The 9,063-nt window shown below is 40.5% G+C and overlaps 1 pseudogene; it reads left to right on the top strand.

Annotated features, from left to right (window-relative positions):
* The first annotated feature begins 4,581 nt into the window (after positions 1-4,581).
* On the top strand, positions 4,582-5,906 carry LOC142760499 (uncharacterized; annotated as a pseudogene).
* Positions 5,907-9,063: the final 3,157 nt, after the last annotated feature.

Raw genomic sequence — 9,063 nt, forward strand, 5'->3', positions numbered from 1 at the left:
TCCCACTGGTCTTGAGGGGAGTGGTGTGTGTGGTGCATGGGATGTGTAGTAAGAAATAATAAATGAATAGTGTGTGTGCAAGTGTAATACTATGAGTGAAATATAGGGGGCAGTAATGAGTGAAGTGCCTCAATAGAAATAAATGGATAATGAGGTGCAAGTGTGTGAAACATGGAGGGATAGTGTGTACGTCATGAGGCACAACGTGTATAGACAGGTAGAAGCCTATTTGTGACGCCTTGATAGTTCATAGAGTGGGCTACCCTGCTTGCTATGCCAAACAACAACACACCATGCTCTCCCAGCATCAAAGACCCGGCTGTGTCCAAGAGAAGCGAATATATGTAGTAATGAAAAATACCTGGGGTATTAGTAATCATTTTGGCCAAAAGGACGCAAGCTCGCAATCCACGACAAGGATCCCCAGACTTGCGAGTCCCTAACTCCTTAAATGGAACAGAACGTTCCTGATGTACAAACAGAACCGATAAAAACAAGGGGACATATACGAAAACACAGAAAAAGGCCATACTTACAAATGGACACAGCCAGGTCAGAAACGCTGATGAAGGAATGAGCAGGTGCTTTAAATAATAATAGCCACTCCCACTGGTCTTGAGGGGAGTGGTGTGTGTGGTGCATGGGATGTGTAGTAAGAAATAATAAATGAATAGTGTGTGTGCAAGTGTAATACTATGAGTGAAATATAGGGGGCAGTAATGAGTGAAGTGCCTCAATAGAAATAAATGGATAATGAGGTGCAAGTGTGTGAAACATGGAGGGATAGTGTGTACGTCATGAGGCACAACGTGTATAGCCAGGTAGAAGCCTATTTGTGACGCCTTGATAGTTCATAGAGTGGGCTACCCTGCTTGCTATGCCAAACAACAACACACCATGCTCTCCCAGCATCAAAGACCCAGCTGTGTCCAAGAGAAGCGAATATATGTAGTAATGAAAAATACCTGGGGTATTAGTAATCATTTTGGCCAAAAGGACGCAAGCTCGCAATCCACGACAAGGATCCCCAGACTTGCGAGTCCCTAACTCCTTAAATGGAACAGAACGTTCCTGATGTACAAACAGAACCGATAAAAACAAGGTGACATATACGAAAACACAGAAAAAGGCCATACTTACAAATGGACACAGACAGGTCAGAAACGCTGATGAAGGAATGAGCAGGTGCTTTAAATAATAATAGCCACTCCCACTGGTCTTGAGGGGAGTGGTGTGTGTGGTGCATGGGATGTGTAGTAAGAAATAATAAATTAATAGTGTGTGTGCAAGTGTAATACTATGAGTGAAATATAGGGGGCAGTAATGAGTGAAGTGCCTCAATAGAAATAAATGGATAATGATACCCCAGGTACTTTTCATTACTACATATATTCGCTTCTCTTTGACACAGCCGGGTCTTTGATGCTGGGAGAGCATGGTGTGTTGTTGTTTGGCATAGCAAGCAGGGTGGCCCGCTCTATGAACACTTGCACACACACTATGAATTTATTATTTCTTACTACACATCCCATGCACCACACACACCACTCCCCTCAAGACCAGTGGGAGTGGCTATTATTATTTAAAGCACCTGCTCATTCCTTCATCAGCGTTTCTGACCTGGCTGTGTCCATTTGTAAGTATGGCCTTTTTCTGTGTTTTCGTATATGTCCCCTTGTTTTTATCGGTTCTGTTTGTACATCAGGAACGTTCTGTTTCATTTAAGGAGTTAGGGACTCGCAAGTCTGGGGATCCTTGTTGTGGATTGCGAGCTTGCGTCCTTTTGGCCAAAATGATTACTAATACCCCAGGTATTTTTTATTACTACATATATTCGCTTCTCTTGGACACAGCCGGGTCTTTGATGCTGGGAGAGCATGGTGTGTTGTTGTTTGGCATAGCAAGCAGGGTAGCCCGCTCTATGAACTATCAAGGCGTCACAAATAGGCTTCTACCTGGCTATACACGTTGTGCCTCATGACGTACACACTATCCCTCCATGTTTCACACACTTGCACCTCATTATCCATTTATTTCTATTGAGGCACTTCACTCATTACTGCCCCCTATATTTCACTCATAGTATTACACTTGCACACACACTATTCATTTATTATTTCTTACTACACATCCCATGCACCACACACACCACTCCCCTCAAGACCAGTGGGAGTGGCTATTATTATTTCTAAAATCTGCAGAATCTGGCCAATAAATATTGAGTTGCGTTTCTCTGGTAAAACCTTCCGTGTTACAGATTTTTTTTTTTTATTACAAATGAATTTCGGCAAAAAAAAATGAAATTTGTAAATTTCAAATCTACTTAGCCTTAATTCCTGTGAAACGCCTAAAGGGTTAAAATACTTTCTGAATGTGGTTTTGAATACCTTGAGGGGTGCAGTTTTCAAAATGGGGTGATATATGGCTACTTTCTAATATAGAAGGCCCTCAAAGCCACTTCAGTACTGAACTGGTCCCTGAAATAATGGCCTATTGAAATTTTCTTGAAAATATGAGAAATTGCTGCTAAAGTTCTAAGCCTTGTTACGTCCTAGAAAAATAAAAGGACGTGAAAAAAAATGATGCAAACATAAAGTAGACATATGGAAAATGTTAACTAGTAACTATTTTGTGTGGTATTACTATCTGTTTTACAAGCAAATACATTTAAATTTAGAAAAATGCTAATTTTTGCAAATGTTTGCTAAAATTTAAAGTTTTTCACAAATAAATATTGAATTTATCGACCAAATTTTTTCACTAACATAAAGTACAATATGTCACGAGAAAACAATCTCAGAATGGCTTGGATAGGCAAAAGCATTCTGGAGTTATTACCACATAAGCTGACACATGTCAGATTTGAAAAAATCTTCTGTGTCCACAAGGCCAAAACAGGCTGTATCCTAAAGGGGTTAAAAGCTACAGCCCGTCCCGCAAAAAACAAGACCTCCCACAAATTTTTTGACACAAAAATAAAAAAAGTTATGGCACTCGGAATATGGCGACACAAAAAAGAAATTATTTGAAACAAAATTTATCAGTGTGACTCTGGCCACATATCTGCAAAATATTATTTATTTACCGCGTTATTGCACCCTCTTATTATACACTGATGTACTCCGCACAGCTTACATATGCCCCCACATTATAAAGATAAATACCAGCAAAACCCCAAACAGAACAACTACCAAGCTAAATCTGCGCTCCAAAAGCCAAATGGCTCTCTCTCCCTTCTGAACCCTACAGGGTGCCCAAACAGCAGTTTACGCCCACATATATGGAAACGCCATACCGGGGAGAACACGCTTAACAGTTTGAGGGATTTGTCTTCAGTGGCACGAACTTGGTACAACATATTGCGCACTAAAATGGCATAAACCTGTGGAAACTTGTTACAACATATTGTGCACTAAAATGGCATATAACTGTGGAAAATTGCTCCACTAAGCATTCATTTCTAATAAAAAAAACCTGTAGGGTCAAAATGCTCACTACAGCCCTTAAAAAAAATGGGGGTCACTACTTGGGGTTTGTTTTACCATTTGACCCTAGAGCCCTGCCATTGTGTTCCAATCCTGAGAAAATCACCAAAATAGGCCTCAAATGTGCATTTGCTCTTTCACTCCTAAGCCCTGTCATATGTCCAGGCAAATGATAAATGCCTGGACGGGTTTATGTTTATAAAATGGGGTAAATTCTCAGGGTTTTCCACTCTACTCTGGTACCTAAGGGAGCTCGGGCAAATGCAACATGGCGCCCGTACACCAGTCCAGCAAAATCTGTGCTTTAAAAGCCAAATTGCGCTCCCTCCATTTTGAGCTCTGCAATGTGCCCAAACAGTAGTGAAAATAAAAAATTGGGAGCAAAAACGACATATGTTTGGAAAAAAAATAATTTCATTTTCACTGACTAATTCTAATAAAATCTATGAAACACCTGAGGGATCAAAATATTCACTACACCCCTGGATGAATGCCCTGAGAGGTATAGTTTCCAAAATGGAGTCACTTCTCAGGGGTTTCTACTGTACTGGTACCTCAGGTGCTCTGGAATGTGACATGGCGCCCACAAACCAATCAAGCAAAATCTGCATGCCAAGTAGCATTTCTGCCATTCTGAGCCCTGCCGTGTGTCCAAACAGCAGTGTATTACCACATATGGGGTATTGTCGTACCCGTGAGAAATTGCTTTACAAGTGTTGGGGTGCATTTTCTCCTTTATTTCATGTGAAAATGAAAAAAAATGCAACATTTTAGGGCTCATGCATACTTGCTTAACCATTTTCACGTCCGTTTTTAACGGATCCGTGTGTCCGTTATGCTATTCCTGTGGTTTCCATTTGTACTCCGTTTCCGTTCCATTTTAAATGGACGTTGTGCTTCCGTTTGACTTCCGTTTTTAACGGTCCACAATAAAAACAGATGGTATTAAATTTCACTTGAACTTGTTACACGTCACATGAAACACCCAGAGGAAGGTCACATGATCGCTTTGGTGCGGCTTTCTGTAGCTTTCATAGCATAGAGAACAGTTTGAGCTTGGTTTGCTTTGGTTTCTTGTGACTTTTTGACTGAAAGGATGAGCTCCAAACCAGTTGACCGTGTCCTTTTAGCCTGGCTTCTTTACCGGTGCTTTAAACAGCAATCTGCTAGGCTGGAAGAAGAACCGAGAAGGAGAAAGAGGTATTGGGTTCATCCCATTGTCTCCCAATGGGCTACTAAAGGGCATTTCCATACTCTCTGCCGTGACCTGCAGCAGCACCCAGAAAAATTTGTACATTTCTGTCGTATGTCAATCAGCACATTTGATTGTCTGCTGGAGGCCGGGCATCCAGGAATCACTCTCCAGGACACATATATGGGGCGCTGCATTTCTCCTGCAGAACGACTTATCATCACCTTAAGGTAACGTAAATGCCCCCTTTCAAAAAACCCGCCATGTCCCCCTGATTTCGTTAGTCTAAACGTTAAATGTCCCCTATTTAAAAATACTAATTTATTTTTATGTTTTATTTTTTTGATTTCTGGCAATAGGTAACTCTTTTGCCTCTCTACACTACGAGTTTCTTCTGGGGAACACCACCATTTCTCGTATTATAAGTGTGACGTGCGAGGGAATCTGGCGTCTACTCAGAGAGACGGTGATGCCACAGCCAACTACAGAAGATTGGTTAGGCATTGCCGATAGCTATCTTGAATCCACCCAATTTCCAAACTGTATTGGGGCGCTTGATGGGAAGCACATTCGTGTGTGAAAGCCGCCTCACTCAGGGTACCAATACTACAATTATAAGCAGTATTTCTCTGTAGTACTGTTGGCCTTGACTGACAACAACTACAGGTTTATAATTGTAGATATTGGGGCCTATGGGAGCACTGCGGATGCTCGCATTTTCAGGGCTTATATAATGGGTGAACGGCTCCAATCCAATCAGCTGTCCCTCCTGGAACCCAGACCAATACCGGGATCATTTGTACCACCAGCCCCATTTGTAATTGTGGCTGACGAAGGATTTGCGTCCATTGCCTCATCGAAGTCTGGACAACAGGAGGCACATTTTTAATTACCGCCTAACACGTGCACGTCCGTTTGTGGAGTGCTCCTTTGGGATTTTAACTCATAAATGGAGAGCGCTGATTTCCGCCATACAGATGGATGCAGACAATGTGACCCTGGTGACACAAGCATGTATACTTTTACACAACTTCACCAGGATCCACGATACATGTTTGGACACGGATATTGACCAATATGGCGCTTCTGCAGAGGTCCCTCTTGATCAGACGATACATCAAAGACCTGCATTGTCTGGCCTAGCTATCCGTGAAATTTATGCCGACTATTTCCTGTCCCCTGAGGGAGCATTTCCCTGGCAGCAGGACTCTGTTTTTGCTGCTCGTTAAATATTTAAGTTTCAAGAATGGTTATAGTTGTTATTTACTCAGTTTAAAAAGTTATACCTGTTTGGTTAGTTAGTGTAGGGACACGCAAGACAATGAGGACCCTTAACGTGGGCTTGTGAGCTTATATATTTTTGAAAAATAAATTATTTTATTTTGTACATAAATTTTAAAAATGTAAAAAAATAATTTTATTTGGTCAAGGCGAAAAGCATGGACTATGCCACAAATGTAATTTGCACAAATATAAACAAATACTTCATTATGTGTTGAATGACCTGTCTGCATCTTATCTTACCAAAGTATGCTACACAATTGGTTAATACACTTTTTTAAAAATTAATTAAATTTGTAGGTAAACTCAAACAAGTTTATTAACCCCTTCCCTCTTTAGCCACTTTTGACCTTCCTGACAGAGCCTCATTTTTCAAATCTGACATGTGTCAATTTATGTGGTAATAACTCCGGAATGCTTTCACCTGTCCAAGCGATTCTGAGATAGTTTTCTCGTGACACATTGGACTTTATGTTACTGGCAAAATTTGCTCGATATGTTCAGTATTTAATTGTGAAAAACACCAAAAATTAGCGAAAAATTGCAAATATTAGCATTTTTCTCAATTTAAATGTATCTGCTTGTAAGACAGGCAGTTATACCACACAAAATTGTTGCTAATTAACATCACCCATATGTCTACTTTAGATTGGCATCGTTTGTTGAACATCCTTTTATTTTTCTATGACCTCACAAGGCTTAGAACTTTAGCAGCAATTTCTCACATTTTCAAGAAAATTTCAAAAGGCTATTTTTACAGGGGCCAGTTCAGTTGTGAAGTGGCTTTGAGGGCCTTATATATTAGAAACACCCAAAAAGTCACCCCATTTTAAAAACTTCACCCCTCAAAGTATTCAAAACAGCATTTAGAAAATGTCTTAACCCTTTACACATTTCACAGGAATTAAAGCAAAGTAGAGGTGAAATTTACAAATTTCATATTTTTCTGCAGAAATAAATTTTTAATACAATTTTTTTTATAACACAGAAGGTTTTACAAGAGAAATGCAACTCAATATTTGTTGCCCAGTTTCTGCAGATTTAGGAAATATCCCACATGTGGCCGTAGCGTGCTACTGGAATGAAGCACCGGCCTCAGAAGCAAAAGAGCACCTAGTGGATTTTGGGGCCTTATTTTTGTTAGAATATATTTTATGCACCATGTCAGGTTTGGAGGGCTCTTGCAGTGACAAAACAGTAAAAATCCCCCAAAAGTGACCCCATCTGGGAAACTAGACACATCAAGGAAATTATCTAGGGGTGTTGTGAGCATTTTGACCGCACAGGTTTTTTACAGAAAATATTGGAAGTAGGCCACGAAAATTAAAATCAACATTTCTTCAAAGAAAATGTAGGTTTAGCGATTTTTTTTTTCTCATTTCCACAAGGACTAAAGGAGAAAAAGCACCGCAAAATTTGTAAAGCAATTTCTCCCGAGTAAAACAATACCTCACATGTGGTAATAAACGGTTGTTTGGAGACACGGCGTGGCTGAGAAGGGAAAGAGCGCTATTTGGCTTTTGGAGTTCACATTTAGCAGGAATGGTTTGCGGAGGCCATGTCACATTTACAAAGCCCCTGAGGTGACAAAACAGTGGAAACCCCCAACAAGTGACCCCATTTTGGAAACTATACCCCTTGAGGAAATTATCTAGGGGTATAGTGAGCATTTTTACCCCACAGGTTTTTTGCAGAAATTTTTGCAAGTAGGCTGTGAAAATGAAAATCTACATTTTTTCAAATAAAAAGTAGGTTTAGCAAAATTTTTTTCATTTACACAAGGACTAAAGGAGAAAAAGCACCATAAAATTTGTAAATAAATTTCTCCCGAGTAAAACAATACCCCACATGTGGTAATAAACGGCTGTTTGGACACACGGCGAGGCTGAGAAGGGAAAGAGCGCCATTTGGCTTTTGGAACTCAAATTTAGCAGGAATGGTTTGCGGAGGCCATGTCACATTTACAAAGCCCCTGAGGGGATAAAACAGTGGAAACCCCCCACAAGTGACCCCATTTTGGAAACTACACCCATTGGGGAAATTATCTAGGGGTATAGTGAGCGTTTTGACGCAACAGGTTTTTTGCATAAATTATTGGAAGTAGGCCCTGAAAATGGCAATCTAAATTTTTTCAAAGAAAATGTAGGTTTAGCTAATTTTTTATAATTTCCACAAAGGGACTCCATTTAGGAAACTACACCTCTTGAGGAATTCATCTAGGGGTGTAGTGAGCATTTTAACCCCACAGATGTTTCATAGAATTTATTAGAATTACACAGTGAAAATAAAAACAGTCCTTTTTCTTCAATAAGACGTAGCTTTAGCGCAAATTTTTTCATTTTCTCAACAAATAAAGGAAAAAAAGAACCCAGCATTTGTAAAGCAATTTCTCCCGAGTACGGCAATACACCATATGTGGTCATAAACTGCTGTTTGGGCAAACGGCAGGGCTCAGAAGGGAAGGACCGCCATTTGGAGTGCAGATGTTGCTGGATTGGTTTCTGGGCGCCTGTGAGCCCAAAACAGTGGAAACCCCCCAGAAGTGACCCCATTTTGGAAACTACACCCCTCAATGCATTTACCAAGGGGTGTAGTAAGCATTTTAACCCTGCAGGTGTTTTGTAGAAATTAGTGTTCACTCGATGTTGCAGAGTGAAAATGGGATTTTTTTGCATAGATATGCCAATATGTGGTGCCCGGCTTGTGCCACCATAACAAGACAGCTCTCTAATTATTATGCAGTGTTTCCCGGTTTTAGAAACACCCTACATGTGGCCCTAATCTTTTATCTGGACATATGACAGGGCTCAGAAGTGAAGAGTACCATGCGGAGTGGAGGCCTAATTTGGCGATTTACAAAGTATTGGTTCACAACTGCAGAGGCTCAGATGTGAAATAATAAAAAGAAACCCCTGATAAGTGACCCCCACTATGGAAACTGCACCCCTCAAGACATTTATTAAGGGGTGTAGTGAGCATTTTCACCCCACAGGTCTTTTCCATAAATGAATGCGCTGCGGATGGTGCAAATTAAAAATTTATATTTTTCCCTAGATATGCCATTCAGTGGCAAATATGTCATGCCCAGCTTATGACGCTGGAGAC

The sequence above is a fragment of the Rhinoderma darwinii genome, chromosome 4 (genome assembly GCF_050947455.1).
Source record: "Rhinoderma darwinii isolate aRhiDar2 chromosome 4, aRhiDar2.hap1, whole genome shotgun sequence".
Classification (NCBI taxonomy): domain Eukaryota; kingdom Metazoa; phylum Chordata; class Amphibia; order Anura; family Rhinodermatidae; genus Rhinoderma; species Rhinoderma darwinii.